Source organism: Vicugna pacos, chromosome 10, assembly GCF_048564905.1.
Source record: "Vicugna pacos chromosome 10, VicPac4, whole genome shotgun sequence".
Classification (NCBI taxonomy): Eukaryota; Metazoa; Chordata; class Mammalia; order Artiodactyla; family Camelidae; genus Vicugna; species Vicugna pacos.
This window is the reverse complement of record NC_132996.1, coordinates 160,330-184,224: the sequence shown is the minus strand read 5'-3', so window position 1 is coordinate 184,224 and position 23,895 is coordinate 160,330. Positions and strand designations below refer to the sequence as shown.

At 40.5% G+C, this 23,895-nt stretch overlaps 1 long non-coding RNA gene across 1 annotated transcript in view; it reads left to right on the top strand.

Moving 5' to 3' along the window:
* Nucleotides 1-20,030, top strand: part of LOC140698627 (uncharacterized) — a 51,094-nt gene extending 31,064 nt beyond the window's left edge. The window contains exons 3-5 of the long non-coding RNA XR_012076396.1: nucleotides 6,420-6,517; nucleotides 13,102-13,225; nucleotides 19,812-20,030. This is a non-coding gene — a long non-coding RNA (uncharacterized lncRNA). The remainder of the gene's footprint in view (nucleotides 1-6,419; nucleotides 6,518-13,101; nucleotides 13,226-19,811) is intronic.
* The last annotated feature ends 3,865 nt before the right edge of the window (nucleotides 20,031-23,895 follow it).

Sequence of the window (23,895 nt, the reverse complement as noted above, 5' to 3'; positions counted from 1 at the left end):
GCCACAGACTTTTAAAATCTAATGTGAAATGCTGAGAAAACTGAAAGTCAAGCTGGGAACTATGTAGTCTCATAGAGAAAACTTTTTCCAGAGAACATCTGAGCCAATGCAGGGTGCCACTCTGGAGGTTCCACAGTCTCTTCTGCTCACAGTGCTTCACCCAATTCTTTTCACCTCATTTGTTCAAATCAGATCAGTGGTTTAGGATTCTCCAGGGTCTGATTAAGAGACCAGTTGGAGGCATTAAGATTTCTAAAATTTTCCAAGTGTAACAGCCAAGGTAAAATATCCAAAAATAGCCTAACAAAAGGATAGTAGGAACTATCAAAAAATAAAAGTAAAAACTACTGAAAGGTATAAAAGGTGCTTTAATCACATGATTCTAGATTAAAAGATCATATCTCCAAAGTATCAGAAATTATAAAATTCTTTTGGGTTTATTGTGAATAAAATAATATTAGTAATATAATAATTAATAAGATAATGAGAGTTTTACTTGTTCAAGAATAGCCAGATTAGAAAATAGGGCAGGAAGTCCAGATATGGGCTCTGATATCAATAATAATTTAATATAAGAGATGGAAGGCATTACAAATCAGGGAGATAAATAAAGGTTATTCAGTGAATAGAACACTTGTTAGCTACTTGGGGGGAAAAGAAAAGATTGAAATCATACAGTGAACCATATATTGTGATAAATTCCAGAAACACTTAAAAAGTAACACAATTAGAAAAAAAAAACTAGAAATAAATATGGATGAGTATACAGCCTCTAGATGAACAGTAAGTTTCAGAGGAAAGTATACAAAGATTTCCATGCATCAGAAGCATCCTAATTTTAAACAAAACACCAGAGGATGTTATTTGTTTACAAATCCGACCAGGGGCTAATTCCTTCAATACATAGAGAGTTCAGATCACTTCAAAGGTAACATCAAAAAATCTCAGGAGCGCAGAAGGCCGAAAATATGAACACACATTCACAAAGGAAAAAATAGATGTCACACTTCAATGGTAATTCACTCAGTGCACATCAAAATGAAATAGTTTTCCACCTCTCAAGTGACACAGCTCTGTTTATGAGGATGAAATGCCAGTGATCACCAATACCATGCCTAGTTACTGGATAATTTTTGTGAAGTATGGTTGATTTACAATGCTGTGTTAAATTCTGGTGTACTCCTCAAGCCTTCTTAGAAAGCAGTCTAGCAGTTGATATCAAGAGTCAAAAATACTCATATGTTTTAATCCACTAATTCAGCTTTGAAAAACTTTTAATCAGGAATTATTTCAAAATGGCAGGGAAAAGTCAGTATGGATGCAAGTCACAGACATACTTTTATATGTATGTGTATAAATATATATATAAAATCTCAGCCAAAATATTCTTCCAACCCTTCACAAAGTAGAATAGTATGCAGTCATGAAAAAGTGTGTCCATGAAAATATTTTATGACATGTCAAAGTGTTATGATAGATTTGAGGATAAAATTAATATATAAAATGATTTGTAATATACAAACAATGCACCGTTCTGAAGGAATTATGTCTAAAGGTCGAAGCAATTATTCTTATTTTATTTTTTATTCATTTTCAGAGTTGGGGTCTTTTGATTGCAGGTGACAAAATCAATCTCCAATGTGTTTAAATAACAACCAAAAAATGGGGATGCATGGGATTTATTGGTTCCTGTAAATGAAAACCTCCAGTCTGAGGTCTGGCTTCAGTCAAGGAGAGATACTCTAGCCCAGATGATGTCAAGGGCTGCTTTTGTCCTGTCTTCATTCTGTGTCCAAAGATGTCTCAGCATGATGCTTCTAGGCACGCAGCATCCCAGATCATCCATCCAAACCAAGACAGGTCCCTTTTGGCCCCTTTCTCTCTTGATAGAGGAAGCTTATGATTCACATGGGCACCAGCACATATCTCCTCACATAATAGTGGCTCTTCCTGGGTTATTTGCCAATTCTCCAATCATGTGCGAGGCCAATACAATGAGGGGTATTATTTGTCTTAAACCAACTGAGATCTACTTCTGGTGCTTCAGAAAGAGTGGGTCAATCGAGGTTAAATCACAGGACTAAAAACGAAAGGGAGGTTACTTATCCTAAAGCAAGTTCTGGGTCCTCTTCTAAGACTGGGGACAGATACAGGACAGAAGTTCTGTCCATTACTGAGTGCTTTCAAATTTTCTTTAATGAGCAAATGTTAAATTTATGATCAGAAAAGATGATAAATAAGAAACTTAAGGAAGGAGAATGGAAAGCTTTCCTGTTTCTTAAGAAATATTGAACCCATTAAGTGCTTGGAAGAAAAATGGAAATGTTTCAAGTTTGTAAAAGTTCTGAAATGAATTAGAATTGATTTTACAGACCATGTAGGAGACAGTGCTATACAGTTAGTGTGTCTTTGGGCTCTTTGAGTATTTCAGTACTTTCACATAAAAGTTGCTTCATTTGGGGCAAATTGCATCATTTCCACGTGGCTCTATTTCCTCATCTGTAAAAGAGATATAATATTACTTTCCCCACAGGGTAATTGTGAGGATTTTGAAAAATAGATGTGTGCTGAGGCAATAGTAAGCATTTAAGGATTCTTAACTTTTATGTTTACTTAATACATAATTAAAAAATTATTATGCAGACTTTTAAAAAATGCATACTATTTAAATGGCCTATATGTGCTGTACAAGAGAGGAAGGCTTAATATACCTTCTATAATACATTTTTCTCAGCCTTAACTAATTTTCACATTTAATCACACACACACCAAAAAGTTATTCCTTTCACAAGCATGAAGACTTAACTGTGAAGGAAAGGATGATGAAAGAGAGTAGAGGAGAAAATAAAATGCTTTCTCTACAAACTGATGGCTTAAAAACTAAGAAAAATGCCTTTTTAAGACTTTGGTCCATCAACTGGTGACTGGATAAAGAAGATGTGGTATATTTATACAATGGAATACTACTCAGCCATAAAAACCGACAACATAATGCCATTTGCAGCAACATGGATGATCCTAGAGAATGTCATTCTAAGTGAAGTAAGCCAGAAAGAGAAAGAAAAATACCATATGAGATCGCTCATATGTGGAATCTAAAAAACAAAAACAAACAAAAACAAAGCATAAATACAGGACAGAAATAGACTCATGGACAGAGAATACAGACATGTGGTTACGGGGGGGTAGAGGGTGGGAAGGGATAGACTGGGATTTCAAAATTGTAGAATAGATAAACAAGATAACATTGTATAGCACAGGGAAATATACACAAAATGTTATGATAAATCACAGAGAAAAAAATGTGACAATGAGTGTGTATATGTCCATGAATGACTGAAAAATTGTGCTGAAAACTGGAATTTGACACAACACTGTAAAATGATTATGAATCAATAAAAAATGTAAAAAAAATAATAATAATAATTAAAAAAAGACTTTGGTCACCATATTCATAGCTAATATTTAGGTAGAGTTTTTCACATGCCTGCGGTTAATGTTCCAATTGTTTTCACAATTAGTAACTAATTGACTCATCACAATGGTCCTATAAATTGCTATTATTATCCTCCCATTATATGGGTGAGGAGATTGAAGCCCCTAGAGGTTAAGAAATTTCCACAAGGCCCCACAGCTAGCATCGGAGCTGGGATCCAGATGCAGGAGTGTGGCTCCAGGGGGGGCTTGTAAACACTCCCTCTGCTCTCCCCTGCAGGTGCAAGCCAGCCACCCGCTGTTACTGTAAATAACATGATGTGGTTCACTTAGTCCTGAAATTCACATTCTTTGTAGCTTTCTGTCTGGGGCAGTCATCAGGAGCAGCCAGGGACACTGAGTACATGCTTCTGGACTATGACCAAGAAGGTAGATGGAAGGAAAACAGTTTAAAAATGGGATCTTTAATGTGCATTCTTCAATGGGCAGGAAAAAACCTGCCAAGTGAGGAACTGAAACCCTATCAGCCACGTGCAAATTATGCTTCAGACACCCCCGCTGCCCTTGGGTCCACACAGTCAGAACTACAGGGGATCAGGGACATGAAACTTATGTAAATGCAGGGAGTAGGAATACCTGCCATTTTAAGATCTCAAGGAGTATGAAAAGCATGTGAAGCTTTCATCAGCAGAGACCTGCTGTCACTTCCACTGTTTCCCTCAGGGCATGTCCACAGCTTCACTGGTTTTATTCAGAATGAAGACGATAGCTAGCACCTGCTGACCCCTGAATCAGTGATAGGTTCTCCCTTGAAAGGAAGCATATCCCCTTCATGGGTTACAACTAGTTCATAACCTAAGTAATTCTACAGATGTAGAAGGGATACTTTCATTGGTTCTGCTATCACAGACTTCCCTCCAAAATATCATGCCACCAGTTACCCCATTTTCACCCATTAAAATATACTTAACAGGCTTCCTTCTTTAGTGCAGTTTTAGGTTTACAGAAAAATTCACAGAAAGTGGAGTTCCCATATATTCCCTATGCCCTGCACACAGCTGCTCCTGCTGTCAGCATGTTACATTACTGGATGCACTCATTCTTTTTGACATCTTTCATTCCTCCTCCCCTAAAATTTAACATGCCTGATATTCACGTCTCATGGCATTTACGTGCGATTTATATCACTTCTCACGTTTATGTGAGGTTTACAACACATGCATGTTTTCTGTTTAAGCTGGGTTGGGGGCAAGTTTTCTGTGTAAAAATACGATCATTAGTGAGTCTTATGCTGCTGGGTTTTTGGGTTGTCAGGTCCTGTTGACCATTGCTTCAGTTATTGGGATCATTGTCTAAGGACTTTCAGTGTTCATTGTATTTTCTGCAAAACTTCCCAAGAACCTGAATGGAACAGACCCAATCCAAAAGTACCTGACTGTGCAGGTGGGCCACGCCCATCACTGCTTCCCTCATCAGTTTTATCATCATGGTGACCCTGAACGCCATATATGAGAAAGTGGCAATCATGATGACTGACTCTGGTAAGGTCCTCCTGCAGCTGAGATAATTTCTACACTAGTTTTAGAACAAGGTCAAAACAGAGACTATCTTTTAAGCACTTCAATTGCAGTACATTACAGTCTTTAGTTAACTTCAAGTGTAAACGTATTTTCTCTAGCCTATGTGAGAAGTGAATTAGCTCCATTTTTGCATTAGTAAAAGGGACAAAGGAAGCTTTAGAATGTCCAAACTCTGTGTAAATATGTCAGTGCTTAATAATAATTTCAATTACATTAGATAATGTACCCTATTGTTGAAAGTAAATAGTCTCTGTATTGCAAATAAGTGGAAGAGGGTCGTGGTTCCAGTGGCAGATTTGCTTGTGCGTTACGGAGAGGACAATTAATCACACTGTTATATGTCTTCCCCCCATGCTGTTCCCGTTAGTGTAGCTCTATTCTCATCAGCTGCGACTTCTATAATAAATGTTTCTTCTCTCTGGCTTGTATCCCACCCAGCGGCTTAGCGGCCTAAGTTAAGTGCTTCCCACACATTGCATGTGGCTGGGTGGTTCTCCCAGTGGTCTGCTCAGTTGTCATCTTCTGAAAATACTAAGACCAATTCAAATTCTGAACTAGAAGGATGACCCGTTTTATGTTCCCCAAATGCTTCTAGCAAGTTGCCCCGTGTTTTGTTTGTCTTCTTCAATAGTCCTACCTTACTGCCGTTCAGGGAGACAAGAGAATATTATTTAGCAGGATGTTTAGAAGTAGCTTTCTTTCAAATTACACCTGACAAAGGAAATTTCTTGCCCATTAGATACTTATGTGCTTATAAATTTTAAGGAACGGGTGACTTTTTTTTTTGCCTTGTGAGATATTTCGTTCTTAGTGGGAGAAACTCTTACAACAGTGTGTACAGTTGGAATTAACATAGTGGATATGTTAAGAAATTCAAAAGAGCTGATATGAAAACAGTGTGAATTGTGTGTGTGTATATATATATATATATATATATATATATATATATATATATATACATACATATTTAGCGTGTTAACTCATGTGTCCGTGGCTTTGATTAGGGTCTCAAAGCCGTTCACAATTTTGCAGACTTAACTTTTCTTTATTCTAGCTGCAGAGCTCCCAAGGACCAGACTGACTATGAGAACAACCCAGCCATGAAGGTGTTCTTGTTCCACTTTGTCAACTACTACTCCTCGTGTTTCTACAACACATTCTTTAAGGGCAGATTTGTGACTTATCTGTGAGATCTGGTGTATTGGCTGTAAAAATACAGAAATGAAGAGGTGTGAATACAGCTTTGTGTTCTGACAGTCTAACCTGTTTCAGGTTTTCTCTTAGTTGCCCAATGAAGAGTGTCTTTACTCTCTGTTCCTTAGATATTTTAGGCATAAAATAATGACTTTATTTCATGTTAGAGCTATCCAAAATTTAAATGAGATTTTCTTTCTAATATTCCAGTGTGACTCAAGTGGCTGTCTCCTTGAACTGATGACACAGCTGACAATAATCATGGGAGGACAGTCCATCTGGAATAACATACAAGAGGTGTTACTTCCGTGAGTACTCAGTCATGTGATCTTGGGGTGAGAACGGCCCACCCACCCACGTCATTTTCCTGCGTGGCCATCTCTAGAACAGGGGAGACTCTCTGCTTATTAAAGCTCTCCAGATAAGATGATCCAGCCAACATTATAAATGTACCTGCTGTTTAATAATTATGTTTAAATACCTTCCTTTTTATGTTTAACATAAATCCTCAAGTGCTATAGTCTCTGCTTATTAGCACAGCACTGGGGACTGACTGATCAGAGCCCTTTTTGGGGCCATGAACTAAGTTTTCCTACAACTTCCTGCAAATTTCTCCTCCTTTTATATATGCATTTAAAAATCCATAACAGGAATTTGTTGAGTGCCTAGTATGTGCTAGTCACTGTATTAAATGTTGTACATATATGTATGTGTGCATGTGTGTGTGTGTACAATTTAATCACCCAAACAATCCTTATTCTTATCTTCCTTTTGCAAATGAAGATCCTGTGGCTTAAAGAGGGTAACTGATTTGCCCAAGCTCTCATTGCCAATAAGAGACCACTGTGGGACTCAGATGTAAGACCCTATCTCTCTGAATCCAGGTTCTTCTAAGGACAGAGACTCTCTTAGTGTCCTAAGGCACAGGGTTACATAATGTTTTAAGAGACACTGTCTAAAATAATAACAACAGAGGTTTTGACTTACTGTTCTCTTCCTAAAAATGAGAAAAGCAGATGTTAGCAAAGGTCACACTGTCCTTTTGATTTTCACATAAGCCCAATCCCACATCAAAGTGGACAGTCCAGTGTTATCTGCAATTTCTGAACATTTCAAGGAGCTTACTGTATTCGCTTTCTGTTGCTGTTGTAACTAGTATCCCCAAACATCATGGTAGTAGGAAGAAAAAAGAAAAAGTCTCCACTAAACAACACAAATTTAACCTTGTAGGGTTCTTGAACGCAGAAGCCTGATGAAGTCAAAGTGTTGACACGGCTGTTTCTGAAGGCCTCAGGGGAAACTGTATCTTTGACTTTTCTGTCTTCCAGAGGCCACCTGCGTCTCTTGGCCTGTGACCTCTTTTCTCTGTCTCAAGGTCAGCATGGTTGTGTGCCTCTGACTCTGAACCTGTGGTCAGATCTCCTCTCCTCTCTCCCCTCTTCTGCCTCCTTCTTCCTCCTTTAACGACCCTGGTGATTACACTGAGCCCAAATCTATAATCCAGCTGGTCTCTCTTAGAGTCGACTGGTTAGCAACCTTAACCACATCTGCAACCATAGGCCCCTTTGCCAGGGAATCTGACCTCTTCCTATGTTCTGTGGATGAGGACATAGACATATTGGCGGGGAACATTTTTCTGCCTACCACACTAACCTTTTTAAGATAATTTCTGGCTTTGAGTATCTGTTTTCATGAAACTGTTGATCTCTCTTCTGTCTTGCCTTCCACACCAGCATTATGCTCCTGGCCAACCTAACTGCAGAGCTCGTCCCTCTCTGTGGTGTCCCCCAAAACCACTTACACAAGCAGGTGTTATTGTTGTTTGTAGCATGGGGGAGAAACTCAAACAACTTGAATTTTGAAATAAAAAACCTCCATCATTTTAAAATCTTCCATGCCACTATAAAATTTTATTTTTTTAACTTTGTTTTTTAATTTTTAAACTATTTTAAACTTTGTAACTTTTGTTAAACTGTACTTTTTTTCTTATCATCCTTCATTGTAGGCTCCAGAAACCTGGTATTCTGCCCACCGCATCCAAGTTTCCTTTCATTGTTTCTCCTCCCTTTCTTAACCTTCCTTCTCTCTCCCTTATTACCAAGTTTCTGTCCATTCTCTTTATAGGGCAGTTAAATTATTTTTTCTTTCTTTCTTTCTGTTTTTGCAGAATGAACACATTTTCGTGTCAGTGTGTCCTTCCACATTTCTTCACAAGGGCTTCATCTTTCAGCTTCAGTGTGGATTCCTGGGGTCTGTCTCGAAACAAAGGAATTTCCCTTGTCCCCCAGCTCACCACGCCCCTCAAAAAAATGATTCTGATCTCCGCTGTGAAATGAAACTTTTTTTTCCCTACTGTGCAGTAGACAACCCTTAACCTGAGCTCACAGTCAGATATTTCCAGAGGAGTAAAAGTAGGTCATGTGCAAATAATACTACTTTTCTCTGTGAAAAGTAATAGATCAGATAGAGGAAACACTTAACTCAGATTACTCAAAAGAATTTCCTGAAGGAAATAAGTAAATTATTTAATACTAAATTTTGTTGAATCTGGTAATCCGTGAGCTATTTTTACCAATCAAGAAGGATATATTTCCAAAACTGTTACTTAGCAATTTATGTGAAATGAAACTTGCTCACATGAACTAGTTTAAAATAAAGGATGCATTATAGTATCTGTGGTCTGTTTATACCTTCGCTTAAGTAAGCACATTGTTCTAGCTTCCAGTGAGCTGAACTTTGCCTCCATGTATTTCTACTATGGGCTAAAATATTTAGGGAATTTATTTTGAATTATGTTTCCCTTTTTTGAAAACCAGGAATTCTGAATTGTAGCCAAGTTCGAGGGTAGCTTGTTTTTTCCTCACTGCCTCTTCTCTTTGTATAAGTGCAGTTTCCTTCTTAATTTTTCATATAAAATCCTAACATACCAAAGATCTATCAATTACTCTTGCTGCACCAAAACTATACCCATCCTCAAAAATACATAGGAAAGGAAAAGAAAACTTACCAAAATTAGCGACTATTTTCATGCTTTTTAAATATGTCTAAAGGAACATAATGAAATGAATTTCACCATATCTCACCTGCTTCCGCCCCCCCTATCCCATGTAGGGTTCTTGAGTAGGATTCTGGGAGCAAATTAAGGACAGTGATGCCGTGATCCAGGCTCCCTCTGGGGTCTCCCCAGCACTTGGATCGGCACCTGGTATAAAGTAGGTCTCAGTCCGAGCCAGCTGAGTGAGTGACTGACTCACAGGCATCGAATGCGTAACATCAGTGAATTAACAGCATTCTTTGTAGGACTCAGACAATAAGCTGAGTGCCCTGTGGCCTTCCCAGCCTCACATACTATTTTGATGTTGGGGTCATTTCTGGGAATGTTATTCTGTACTGGACAAAAGGCTAGTACAATTCCAGGGTTAAGCAACTTTCCTAGGGAAATTTTATGATAAAATATAAAGAAAAATAGTTAAATGCCCAAAATGACATAGCATAGTCCTTTGGTGTTTAGATAATGTATGGCTGTAATTTTCTTACTTTATATGTTTCTACATTTTCCACTGTGTGTATGCACTACTATATAATAAGAAAAAGCAAATGTTTAAAAGAGAAAATTTCTCTTCTCCAGATATGATTTGGTTAGAGGATGAGTCAGATACATATAATAAGAGAATCTTAAATACATGCGTCCATAATTCACTCTTTAAATTCAGGAACAGGAAACTCAGGAATGAAATAGTTTAAGAGAATCAAAGATACTTGTATTCAAGATTAGCAAGTAGGAGTGTCCTCAACAGAAATGGTGATAATCTATAATGCAGGGATTAAATGTGATAATGAAGGTACAAAGACAACATGAAGTAGAAAATGCCACGTGGCAAGCACAGAGTAAAGGGCAATATACTATGATTATGCCAATATGTGTGGTCAATTCCCAAGCAAATGATTGTGTAACCCCTGCTAGAGGGAGAAAGCTTCCAGCCTTGGCAGGAGAGGGGGGAGGATCCAGTGTCTGTATTTTTTAAAATGTCTACAGTTGCTTCTCATGTGCAAATTGATATCCCTGCACAAGAACCTTAAACCAACAGAAAGCCCAAAAGACCGTGGACAATGATGGGTAGACGACAGCCCAAGCTTTTCTGCCACAGATGAGTGATTCCACTCAGGAACACTGAGCAAGAGGCTCAGAGTCTTAGCTAAGGACAAGCAAGTCGGGACTTCTAATATGACCTAATGCCATCGACGGGGGAGGGCAGTTCAGCACAAGAAGGGAGCGCCAGGTGAGTTAACATGGAAGTTTCATTCTGGATCCAAACCGTGATGGATTTGGGTCCCAGAGGGTAAAAGCCCTTCTTCCCTGGGGCATGGACCGGATTCCACAAGTGGCTGAGACAGGAAGTATGAGGCAGAGAAAAATTCCCCCAGGAGAATCCCGAGTCTGGGTGCCAGGGAGGGTAATGGACGAGTGCGGTCCCAGCGCCACCCGCACTGCAGGGCTCCGAGGGGCTGTGGAGCTGTGCGCCCCCGGCCGGACCACAGACCTGCCTGCAGCGCTCTGGGCTGCAGCCTGGGGAGTGGCTTCAGCAGCAGGCTGGCCCCGTCATTTTCGTAGGTGCTACAGTGACCCCCACCCCTGTGGCCACGGTGATCCCAAGCCAAGGGTCTAAGTGACTTCAACCTTATTTACAGGTGACCACAGCCGGTTAGCCTGTGCTGCTCAAAAGGAAGACCCCACATGGGGTTTTGCTGTGTCAGGGGGGTTGCTAATACCTGGCCTGCTTTGAATTTTTTCATCCTCATAGCAGCCTGGGCAGTGGAAGTTTCATCTCTCAATTTTATTTCAACTTTTTTTGTTGAAACTATAGTTGGTTTACAATATTGTGTTAATTCTTGTTTAATTCTTGGACTATATATATATATATTCCTTGTCATATACTTTTCCACTAAAGGCTATTAAAAGTTATTGAGTGTAGATCCCTGTGCTATACAGAAGGATCTTGTTGTTTGAAACAAAAATTACTAAACAAAGTAACAAAGTAAGCAGACTAAACCTAGCCATGTATATGACACAGTTGAGTTTATCTCAGGATTTAAATGTGGTTTTGATCTCCAGGATCTCTTTATCAAATTATCATATGTAAAGTGCCTGTGGAACACTTCTCAGAAAAATGTTTTAAAACCATAAGATTTAGAGAATAAAGAAGGAAGATAATTATACTGAAAAGCAGATATCAAAATATAGAAATGGGCATTTGTGATACAGTAATATCTGAAATATTGGAAGAACGTGTTGAATAAGAGGATCCAGTGGTGAGTCTACTAACCGCAACATTCTGCCATAGCAGTGAGTGTAAATCATCTTCTGAGATCTGCAACAATTGCATTTTGAATGTAAATAAAGTTAAATAACAAATAAGCCATGAAGTGTGGATTCAGATTCAGCGGTATCTCGAGTCCATATCCCCAGCATTTCCCAGGGCTCCCTGCTCTTCCCCTAATGTCATTGAAAGAAGTGGGGAAAGATTGTGAAGCGAAGGGCATGTTCCATTGCAAAGAAATCTCGTAGCAGACCTGGGAGCATGGCCAATGAAAGGTTAATGCTGAAATTAGAGGCCGTGGGAAACCAAGCAGAGGCAGCTCTTTACAAGTCACATCATATGCTCTGTGTGTGTCTACGTGTGTATGCATACAGACGTGTGGGCATGTATGATGTATACACCTGCCTTTCGTGTGAAGCCGCCTCACTGTCCAAATTTGAAATCCATCCAAACGTGCAGTGCTGTCAGCCGAAGCTCAGCCAGATGCTAAGTTGTCTGTTGTTGCTCTGTCTCTTCTGCTGAACTCCACGAGTAAACCACGTGCCACCTGTTGCTTTCAGAGACAACAGCTCTGTAGGCTACAGGTCCATGCCTTGTTTCACTGCCAACTCTGATTTCCTTTCAGGACAAATTGCCATTTGAAAAAGGGGGAAGCATTCAGTTGGCCCACAAGCCTCTGAGTGAGGAAAAAACATAACGTTAGAGACAGCTCTGTGGGACAGCATCCAGAAGGGGGCAGAGCATTGGGCTGCGAGTCGAGGCTGTGTTTCTTTCAAGCTCTGCACTGAATTTGAGGTGGCATGTCACTTCTTTGGCCCTTGATTTGTTCAGCTTATATTAGGGTCTTGGACCTGTTCTATCCAAATTAGAGTATCACTTTTTTGCTCGGTGACCCTCCAGGGCTCCGCAATTCCTTCAAAGGGAAAAATGCCCACATCCTCACGGCAGCCTCTAAGGCTCCACCCCCAAAACCACCACTTATTTCCTATTCACTGTGGCCCACACCAGTCTCCATGCTGTCTGTCCAGCGTGAGGGACCTCCAGGCCTGTGATCACTGTTTCCTCTGCCCATTCTCTGCAAACCCCTTTGCTCCCGTCTTTGCCTTATTCAAAGGTCACTGCCCCATCCCCACTCCTCCCTAGCACACATTCTTCACTCTCCTTTATTTTCCTCCACAGCACTTATCACCAGCTCACAGAACCTGTATTTCTTTCTTTTACTTATTTTCTCTGATGATTTTCAGACTGGAAAGGCCATGGTGGATAATAGCAGAAAAGTGGGGGTAAAAAAGACAAATGAGGGAAGGCATCTTCTAAAAGCTAAAATGCCCACCTGAAAAGGAGGTAGGAGATAAAGTAGTAGTAGTCGTTACAATTTTGGTAAACCCAAGGCACGTAGTCAGGACTAGTTTTCACAATATTTGAGGGTAGGGAGGCAGCAATAAAAAGAAATTTATCCTGAAAACAAGAAATTAAATTCTTGGGAAGATGATGTGTTCAGCTTGAGATATCAGTAATACTTTTATGACCTTGGTCTGATAATATTCTGCCTTATAATTTGATCTGTTTGACAGCTGGATCATGAATCTAATGATGCCACAATTTCGGGAGCAGAACAGACCAACCCACGATGGGAACGGGAAAACCATCTGTATCCCATGAGCAAACTGGGGTTATTTTATGAATACCCTGAAATGAGTAAGTCATCAGTGGAGATTTCTGTGCTGTCGGTTATACTAGAGTATGCTTTGGGTCTCAGAAGCATCGGTTACCAAGCCAAACAATGTCCTAGCATACCGAAACGGAGCCCGCTTTTTTCCATTAGATGCAATTATGCAGTCAGGCTTTCAAATAGGGTGCCTGTGTATATCTTTGTCAATATTTATGTTGTACAAAGCTGAAGATTTACTGCCAAGGAATGAAATGGAATACTTATTCAGATATGTCTCCACCATTGATTCTCAGATCCTTCTGGTCATGTCGTCTAAGGATGAACTCAGAACCGTTACTAGATGTGACTCAGCTCAGGCTGTAGCCCGTGTGGCACAGCTGTTGGCTGATATCCTTCTAAACAGAGTCATGTGAGCCAGTCAGCCTGTACAGAAAGCCCACAAGCGCATCCTGCCTCATTGCAGCAAGGTGCACCGGGTCACCCCTTCCACATCTCACACCTGCCTTTGATATTGTTCCTATTTCTTCTGGCTGATGGTTTCTGCCTGGTTCCTTGAGTGACCTCATGACACATCACTGGCTTGAATTCAGGATGAATTTGCTGATCTGGAGTATCGGTAGAACACAGATCCCCTCCTTCTCCAATGTCTTTGTCCATTTCCGTACATTTGCTTGGGCTCTGTTCCTCTTGGTTGAACTTGGTTTTGAGCTCTCAGTTGCCTTTAAATTGTTGCATCTCAAAATAGATTTCCATAGGAAACCTTATCTTTTCTATTATGTATGGTGCACTTTTATCTACTAGAAGGCTGTTGATGTGCACGTTTTGTATCTGAAACCTTTCAGCTCACCACTGCCTTGAAGTAGTTTTTTTTTTTAAACTTAGGAGACAGGAAAGGATTTTTGTCAATAGGCTTTGCATTTATGCATGCAGGTTCTTGTCTGCAAAGGCACCCTTTGTGCTTCCTGTTTATAAGTCTACAGATGGAGTTTTCTTTTTCCTAAATTACATTCTATATATAAAATAATTGCTTTTAAAAATATACATTATACATAGAAATGCATCTGGTTCCCTCAGTGAATGAAAGGTCATATTGTGGCATCTTCAGTCAACTATGCTTTGTGGCCTGGTGTCTGATTTGAGTTTCATCTTTGATTTTGCTGTGTTTAGTGACCAGGTTCCATGAAGGGTGCAGCTGCTGTCCCTGGTGTAGAAATTATGTTCGTTTATTCTCCTTATTTTCAAAAGGACTTTAAGCCAATGACCTGTTATTCCAAAATGAGTCATAATGGTAAATATGTCTTATTGGGGGTATTATCAGCATTAATAATAACAACAACATTCTGGGGGCAGCATATCATTAGGTATTTTAACACACACAAAAAAAGCCTTGGAAAAAAGTTATTGTTCTAATTAAGTCAAATAAATGTCATGAAAGGAAAAATTGTACGCTTTTGGGAGAAATTGATAGGGCTTTTAGAACTTTATAGTCTCATTAAAATACCAATTAAATAATTCAGCCTAACTCTACCCTACATAACAGGATGGAGTAACAGCTATTCTAGAGAGATTTTTCAGATTTATTCGTTTTCCTATTATCTAAATAATCCCTGACGAATTAGAAAATTCAATCCATTTCTGAGAGTAGGAAGTCTGTTATTCTGTATTCAATGCTGGAGTGAAACTTATTTTGTGTTCTTTTCATTCATGGGAGATAGAATTTCCAAGTGCTTTTTGAATTATTTTTGTTCCTCTAAAATAAATTGCCTTTGGTGGTGACCTCCTGACCTCAGTTTCCTCCTCCCAGTTTTCCCCATGATCATTAATGACACCCCACCTGCCTTTTAGTTATGCCTCTTAGCTGCTGAGGGGGAACAGCTACTGATACATGACCCTGGAGCCCTCCACCCGTGCTTCGTTAGGCCTTGCACGCAGCCACCAACCCTAGTCTCCTTCGCCTGAATTACCTTTCTCTGCTTTTCTGCCTGGAAGGACTCTTGCCAAGCCTTGACAGGGACCCCTCCACTTTTTAGAGATTATCTGCTCTCCTGTCTAGGCATGAATTGTACTTGATTCTTGTCTTGATGGTGCATAATCGTGCCCATGTCCATTGTGCTCCCCGACTGTAGTGATCCTGTCGGAGGCAGTAGTCAGACTTTTCATCTTCCCGTCCATGTCTGGAGCACCACAGCCTGGACCCTGGTTCTCCTACGTGTTTAAGTGACTTGAGCTTGTAGTTTCAACACACTCACATACAACTATTAGATGAGGTGGCGGTAACATTGCCCCCAATGCCCCCACAAGGTTCTATATGGCAAATGGTTTTTTCTGAGTGAAATTTCTCTTCTATTTGTTTTCATGAATTCCCCACTGTCCTTTGAGATTATTAGAGTAACCCTGAGTTGTTAACCACAATATCTCTCCCCCCACCAGTGAATGATCCTGCTGCCTGAGAACTCAGACATGGGACATAAGAGAAATAATCTATCAGTCTTAAAATCTGGAAGCCATAAGATACCGTTTTGTACTTAGAGCACCCACAGCACAAACACCAGTCTCTCAAGAATTTGACGCTGCCTTCCCAGAGGGCGGGTGCCATAAGTGGAATGCTGTGAGGGATGAAGTGAGAGCTCTGCATCTCTGGTACTGCCTTTTCCACCCTTGCTGTGTTAACTTGATCTTCCCTTCACATATTATGTTCTCCATTTAATTTACTGCATTTAATATCAGTTGTTCTTCAACATCTCCTTGCACCCGCCCCCTCCTTTCCCTATCTCTCCAGTGCTCTCCCACCCACTCCTCTCCTGCGCTCTCCAGGAACAGGCCTGTCTCCCCCACGCCCTCACCTCTGTTCTGACTGCCCACCACCTGCACTGACATTTCCTTAACTCCGCAGAATAAACTTTCCAAAATGGCAGCTGAGTAACTGGGGGCGATTTTAGACCTCTCATCTCTTTACTGATTCATTCATTTATCCAACCAACAAACATTGAGTACTGCTATGCCAAACACTGCATCAACTGCTGGGGAGACCAAGACAGGTAAGACTTGGTGTCTGCACTTCCCAGGCCAGGCGAGGCATGGCAAGGAGTTAATGGATTGCTAAGCAGGTGAACACAAATTGGACTTCCTAGAGCTGGAAATATTTGAACTGAATCTTGAAAGGTGAAAGGAAGTTAGCTCTCAATTTTGTGGTAGAGGGAGTGGACACTTCATGCAGAGAGGTAGAGACATATATGTGTACACAGCATGAAGTGGCTTGGCCAGACTGAAGAACAACAAGTAGAGCTAGAACAAAGGATCCATAGGTGGGAATATCAGGTGCACAAGGCCTCTGTCACGATGGGCCTTGTGTGCTTCGACTTCAATATATCCTTAAGGAAGCAGGGATATATTGGAATATTTGTAAGAGAATTGCATAATGTTTATGTTGCAGAATATCTGGTTATTCTGGCAGCAGAATGGAAGATACTATTTTTGGGGGGAGGCCCATATTTTGGGGGAAAGGATATTTCGGGGACCAACCCAGGTAACCCAGACAACAATTGGCACATGCCTGCAGAGAGGCCGTGGGCAGAAGGAGAGAGACATGGGCGGCATAAGTGGTGACTGCTGCAGTGGGGACTGCAGGACCGGGGCGGCGGGCCGCAGAGCTGCTGAGTTGACTTTCAGTGACCCATCCAGAGAGCAGATCTGCAGGGGGAGTGTAAGGGGAGGAGCTGGTTTCGAGGAGATGGTTCTGTGTGTGACATTTTGAGTGTGAAGTGTCTATGGGACATCTAAGGGGTGATGTCCATTGTTAAGCTGGTTTCACCAGTCAGGAGCTCAGAGGAGCTGTGGGTGAGGCTGTGGGGGCGATTCAGTCCTGCCAGGTGGAGGACTGAAGACGAGGCCTTGGGGAAAAGGGCCATGTACATGGCAAATGGGAGAAGAGAGGTCCACCAAGAGAAAGAAGAATAGCAGTGCAGTTGAGAGAAAACGAGTTGAGGCAACACAGAGAAGGCTGTAACCTGGCTTAAGAGGGATTTGAACACTGAATAAAAGGAGCGTAGTGAGAAAGGGGGTTGTGTGGGGCATAAAAGCAAGGGCTAAAGCCCACCTCTAATTGTCTAAACTGAGGAAAAGGCGGAGGAGGACTACACTTAGGTAGCTTTTAAAAAACAGATCTGTGTGTATCTGTGTGTGTGCATATGTGCACACACACTTTTCTGCCTGGGCTTTTAATATTTATTTAATTAAAACAAAAATTAAGGGGGGAAAACATTCCACTGAGAGGAAAATATTTGTCCACGGCAAAAGCTACCTGGTAATCAAATAAACAGGAGCTGAAAATGCCCACTGGTTTGAAACACGCAGCCACAGGCAGTGCAACTCCTTTCTCAGTGCCGTGGTGAGGGCCGTGGGGGATGCAGGGCTCTGAGCCCTGGAGGAGTCATCAGCGCAGGCACTTCTCCAAGATACTGGACTTTAAAGGGAAGAAGAAAGTATAGAAAGTATCAGAGAGCAATACAGGGCAGTGAGAGAGGGTTGGGCAAGGGTCAGTTTTGTTTTACAGGGGGCGTTTCTGGCCTTGCTGTGTTGCTAGGCCTTTGCTCTTGTTGGTATTTGTTCCAAAAGCTTTTTAGAAAGTTCTTCTCGCTTGACTATCTGAACAGATTAAATCATGTTGGGTTATTTCTAGTGTTTTATTTTTAATTAAAAAATTTTCTGGAATTTATTTTAATGTCAAAAGTGCGGACAATGTACCAGGCCTTCTAATGATTTAGTTAATTACACCAGTACCTGAATCCACTGATTTTAAGTGTCAGTTTTATAATATTACTAAAATCTCTTAAATATCCACATCTATTCTTGAAATGTATTCTATTTCATTCATACTCTCAGTGCACTATTTCTATACTGTTTCCATGACCATAGATTAATATCTCCTACAGTTGGTCCTATTTTATCCTTTTCCAGAGTGTGCCTAATATTACAAATTCAAACATCCCTCCTCATTATTTTATTTGTATATTTGTGTATATTTCTGGAAGTAATTTAGGATCACCTTTCAGAAATTTTTCTTAAATCCATTCGGGTTTATTAAGTAAATTTGCATTCAGATACTAAATTTATTTTGGAGAAAAAATGTTCTATGTCCCCCAAATTTGAGTCTGCCAACTGAAGAGGATGGTGCATTCTATTGTTCATTCAATCATCATTTTTTTTCTTTTTTAAGTCATTTATCAGAATCATTTTAACATTTTTCATTAATTTATTTCTGAATAGTCTGTGCCTTGGTTGTCATTATAAATGATATCTTTTCTGGGTTTGAACAGGGATGATTGCTAATGAAGTCTTAATTTCTAGTTTCTCTTGAATTAGAAAGGGATCTGACAGTGTGGGGCCCTCTTTCCAATATGGTGACTGTGAGCAGTGCATTTCATTAAGATGTCCACTTGCCAATTTGCCAGTGGCTGCACCTACTCCACATTTTTCTGATACTTACCCGCCCCCTGTAGGCAGACTTGTTCATGTAGGGTTAGGTGGGTTATGGAAACAGATACTGACATCACTGCTGCCACGCTGCTGACCCTGTGGCATCACTAACTCTGGTTCTTTCTCTGTGACTTCCCTGAATATGACATCTCCTTTTAGGCTGGGGACATGAGGCTTCTTTCCAGCACTGTCGGTTTTTCGGCAACACACCCCTGCCTCTCAGGTCAGAAGCAAATGTCAGCTCCTCCTACTCATCCACCCAATCCACGGTCTTGCCGTTCCTGGCCAGAGTGGTCCCTATCCCTTGACTGAGCAGTAACACTAAAGGGACTACAAACTTGCCTTTCATCCACTGTCTTAGTTACATACCTGTGGTAGTTTACTTAAAAGTCTGCCAGTTAGGGTCTAAAAGTCTTTTAGATCTCTGGCCTTATCATTTCTAACTGCTCCCCCACCCCATGGAACAGCTTACCGCAGATCTCTGCTGCCCCATCTGTAGCAATGCCCTGTAAATTACAGACAGAGAGAAAAGAACTTCTAAGCCACCACCATAACTTTGACTTCCTGTGACCACACAGACCATAGAAATATCAAGATAAAAATTCCTGAAGAAGGATATTTTGCTTAGGAAGACACTTTAATTGCATACCTTTCTGTGACTTGTAATAACTTCATAGACTCTCTGAATGTGCTGCACTCACCTTCCCAGACTCAAGGGAGCTTGCTCACTTGCCTATTTTCAGTGCATTTCCTCCAACATTCTCTATGCAGAGCTTTCCCAAAAGTACATTCCTTATTCCTTTTTAAATTCTTATATACAACCACAATATTCTTTTTCTTAATCCTCAATGACAAATCATCTTCCAAGATTGTATTATTTCAACACTGAGAGTGAATAATATGCTTCAAGATTCCCAAGTTTGTTACCAGAAAATAACTATGATTGGTTGAAGATTTTTGAGTATGTTATTCCTACTAAGGGTATATACGTGAAAGAAACAGGTTGTAATGTGTCTTCTTCCGAGAGATTTTATATTTGCCTTTTGTTTGGATTCTTTCACTGTTGAACATTATTATTACCATGAATGTCTTTTCTCTTTGGGATTTAGTTCACCATTTGCCCCTCTCTCTTTACAGGAGTAAAGGAATTGATGCTGTCCTTCCATCCATCCACCACTCCATGTTGTGTGTCCATTCCTTCAAAATCGAGTTGAGGCAAATTCAGTTTGGGTTCACCACCTTATCTGTGGCCTCTTTCCAGTGGCCAATCTGTTGGCTCTGGAGAACAATATATTGCAAATCAGAGTGGGTATGTGGAAACTTGACTACCCTGTATAGACGCATGGTACCAGAAAAAGCCCAGGACATCGCAGCATGGCAGCCCACCATGCAAGGAACAGCAATTCTGGCTGTGGTGGACCAATGTGAGTAAAACGTCTTCATGGGCTGAAGACTTTGAAAAGTCCAAACATGCATTGGCAATACTTCCTAAGGAATCCAGTGTTGGGCATTGTTTAATATGAGAGGCAGATGCTAACACTGACATCGCTATAAACAACATATTTGTTGTAACTGTAATTGTTATTATTTTAATATATTTTCTTTATAAATATTATTTATGACTTACAAGAGCTCTTACAGAGGCAGTTGTTAAGAAGCGTGGCCATTATACTGTTGCAGAAGTGTTAATTCAGTAGAAGCATGGTAATAGTATTAATAAGTACTCACTCGTTTGATCCTCACATGGCTCTAAAGGTTACCCAGCAGTGCTTGTATAATGGAGATAGAAATCCATCTGTTTAAGTTTTTGCAGAACCTAAAATAAGAGCAGTCATTCCACCGTATTTTACCATATATTCCAGACTCTCAGTTTAAAGTAGGAACTACCTGATGAGGTCATATAAACCCTTTGTGAATCCCCAATCATTCATTACATTCCTGGACCCCTGGGGCAGAGGTTCTTCTAGAAGGTGGTCCCATCTCTCCTCCCCACCCCACTCTTGGCCTTTGCTACCCACTGTTGGTCATTAGCTAAGCAGCCTCATGTCCTGCATGTGTCTGAGCTGTGAGGGAACAGAACTCAGCTGTTTACAAACTGTAGTGACTATGACCAGTTTGAACAGTCTCTCTCCTTCCCTGCCCACACCCCCACAGGGCAACAGGGGGCTCACAACCACAGCGATTCCCATGCCAGCCCATCAGGGAGCCTTCTTCCCTAGAAATGTTCTTACAACCAGGGCTGTTTCCTCCCTTACTTCACTGCCAGTTTCACTCCCAGGTTGCAGTCCCAAACAAAAGGCTATCCCAGTTTGAATTTCTTAATCAAGTCATATTTACGCTAAGTCCCTGGCACTTTCCCATGAGCACTCATAGAAACAGAACAGGACCTGGCAGTGGCTGTGGGCCAGGTTCCTGGGTGAGGGGACTTGCTGGGCCCTTCAGGTTCTGTAGTCTGGCTCGAGCTTAGCTCCCAGCACCGCGTCTTCCCAACTGCATGATTTCGGGCAAGGCTTCAAAACTTCAGAGCTTCATTTTATCCCTGCTTCATATTTTAAGACTGTTATGTACCAAAAAGTGTGCTTAGGGAATTCAGTGAGACAATGAATGGATTTCACATAAGATGGTCCTCAGGGAAGGTTAGTTATTTTCATTATGCACCATCGATAAAATTGGCTGCACAGACTTGGCCAGGTATCACAGCTACAGGCACAAGAATTTGACAATGTGTCACTGTGGCTCATAGTCACTATTTTACACAGTAAAACAGCTACATGAGACCACCCAGCTGTCAGCCCACCCGACTCCCCACCCCAAGATCCCTGAATTAATCTGATTTGCTTGCTACCCCTTCTTTTTGGAGAAAGTTGGCAGATCACACACAGTCAATGACTGCTAGGTTATGTCCATTCCCATTCACTCAAATTGCCCCATTTTCAGTATCCACTGTGCTGCAAAACATAGACTAATATTCAGAATAGGACAGCAAGGCCTTTCCCATTCCACAGTCAGAGAAGCATGAATCTGTCATGTTTAATATGGCATATGACACTAAGCAAGGCAGGAAAACAGGCTCCTGTGCTTTAACAAAATTTTTAATAATGACGTTTGAAACTAAAAGTGTTTTTGTTTGACCTACAGCTAACCAGAAAATTTAATTGACTCCTATGACCCATTCCTCAGGTGTCCTGGTTTGATTGTATTAGGCACTTTTTCCTCATCTCCCCAGCATGACTTTGCTCCATCAGCACAGATGGAGTGTCTCCAAGGCTGCTCTGTGTGCATGGGCGTGTGTGTGCACACATGTGCCCCCACTGATTGGTGCCACTGTTTCATATCCAGGGGTTGTTCTGTCTTATAACTCAGGCATTGCTTTATTATATCCTAGAAAACTGCTTTTAGATCATTGATTGAACTATAGACCATCCTCTTGCCCATATTAGGAAGTGACGTCTTCCAAGACACAGGTCCTGTGTGTTTGTATTTATGTATAAGTAAGAATTAAATATGCATGTCATCCCCTCCTATATTTAATTTGTGTCTTCTCAATTGAATGTGCACAGTAAAGGCTAACTTCCCATAACAGGAGAACTTTTAGGAAGACAGAAGAAGGAATTAGCCACCAGGGAGAAGACAGGACATCAAGCAGGATTTGGTATAAAATTATTTACTCTAAAGCTGCTCTGGCTCAATATGTGGAATTGACATTGTTGTATCATGCCAGAGCATCTGCTATTGAAGACTGATTTTAATTTACTTTGATATAACTGGAAAATTGTGTTGGAACAACATGGGAAATGAAGCACACTGCATCTATCTGTACTCCTGAATTGTGTCTCACAGCTACTCAGTTTTGAGGAAAAGTATCTTGTCTGGAGACAATACAATTATTTTCATTGTTGGAATTTTTCTAGCTTCCAGAAGCACATCTGCAGGTGATTCTGTAAAAGTCTAGAGTTGACTTAAATAGCAGGAAATTTTAGCCTATTGAAATCAGGAGAAGTGAAATATTTTTGCCTACTACCACCACCACCACCAGGCAAGCACGTGTACACCCAGAGAGATTTCACATCAGACGAAATGACAAAGCTGGTTCTGTTACCGAGGCCAAACTTGTTCTGCTCACTACACAACAGCGATAAAAAAATAAATCAGGAGACAAGGTTTTGGAGCAAGGTATAGTAACTTTATTCAGAAAGCTGGCAGACCAAGAAGATGGGGGACTAATGTCCTGGAGAATCATCTTGCCCAAGTCAGAATTCAGGCCCCTTTTAAGCTAAAAAGGGGAGGGAGTGTGGTTGGCTGTGCAAACTTCTTGCTGCAGGCATTCTTTGTTCTTGCAGTCATCCATGTGTGTCAGGCTGTGGTGTCCCTGTAAATCTCCAACAAAACAAAGGTTATTCTCTATTTTGCAACTTGCCATCCCTGCATAAGTGCAGAAGTGCTAACATCATTAAATGTCAGAGCCCCAAGAATAGGATTTCCTCTAGGTATTAGGCTAAAGGCAACGTTGTTTTACAAAAGGTGCAGAGCCAGCAAGATTAAGCCTGGAAAACAGGGCACAGTGCTTCAAACTAAAGGAACAGATCCAATGTGGCGTCAGATTTGTTCTCTATTACAGTTCGAGTTAGGGGAAATTTTGCAGTAGAAAATCCCCTCAGTTGTTTTTCTTGCTTTACCTGACATCTTGTTTGTTGGCTTGTGGTCTCATGGTGTCTATACCGTATGTTCAGATGAATAATATTAAAATCATATGGTGCAGAAAACATATCTGTTCTGCTTCAAATAATGACTGAAACATTTAGCTTTGTTTATTCCCATAGAATTTGGATTGAATCATTTCTCAACTTTCTTCTTCCTTCAAACCAGTATTTTACTGGAGGGTTTAAAGCCCAAATTAAATAATTTTTCAGGGAAATATACACAAAATGTTATGATAACTCACAGAGAAAAAATGTGATAATGAGTGTGTTATTGTCCATGAATGACTGAAAAATTGTGCTGAACACTGGAATTAGACACAACATTGTAAAATGATTATAAATCAATAAAAAATGTTTAAAAAAAGAATTTTGGAGAAGACTCATGTAATTCATAACAGTTTTACATCCGAATTTAAGGCTGACCCATATTTATACTTTTAATCAAGGAACACAATAAACTTTCTTAGTAGATCATTAATGGCGTTTTTAACTTTGTCCATGTAATCTTTTGGAAGTTGAGA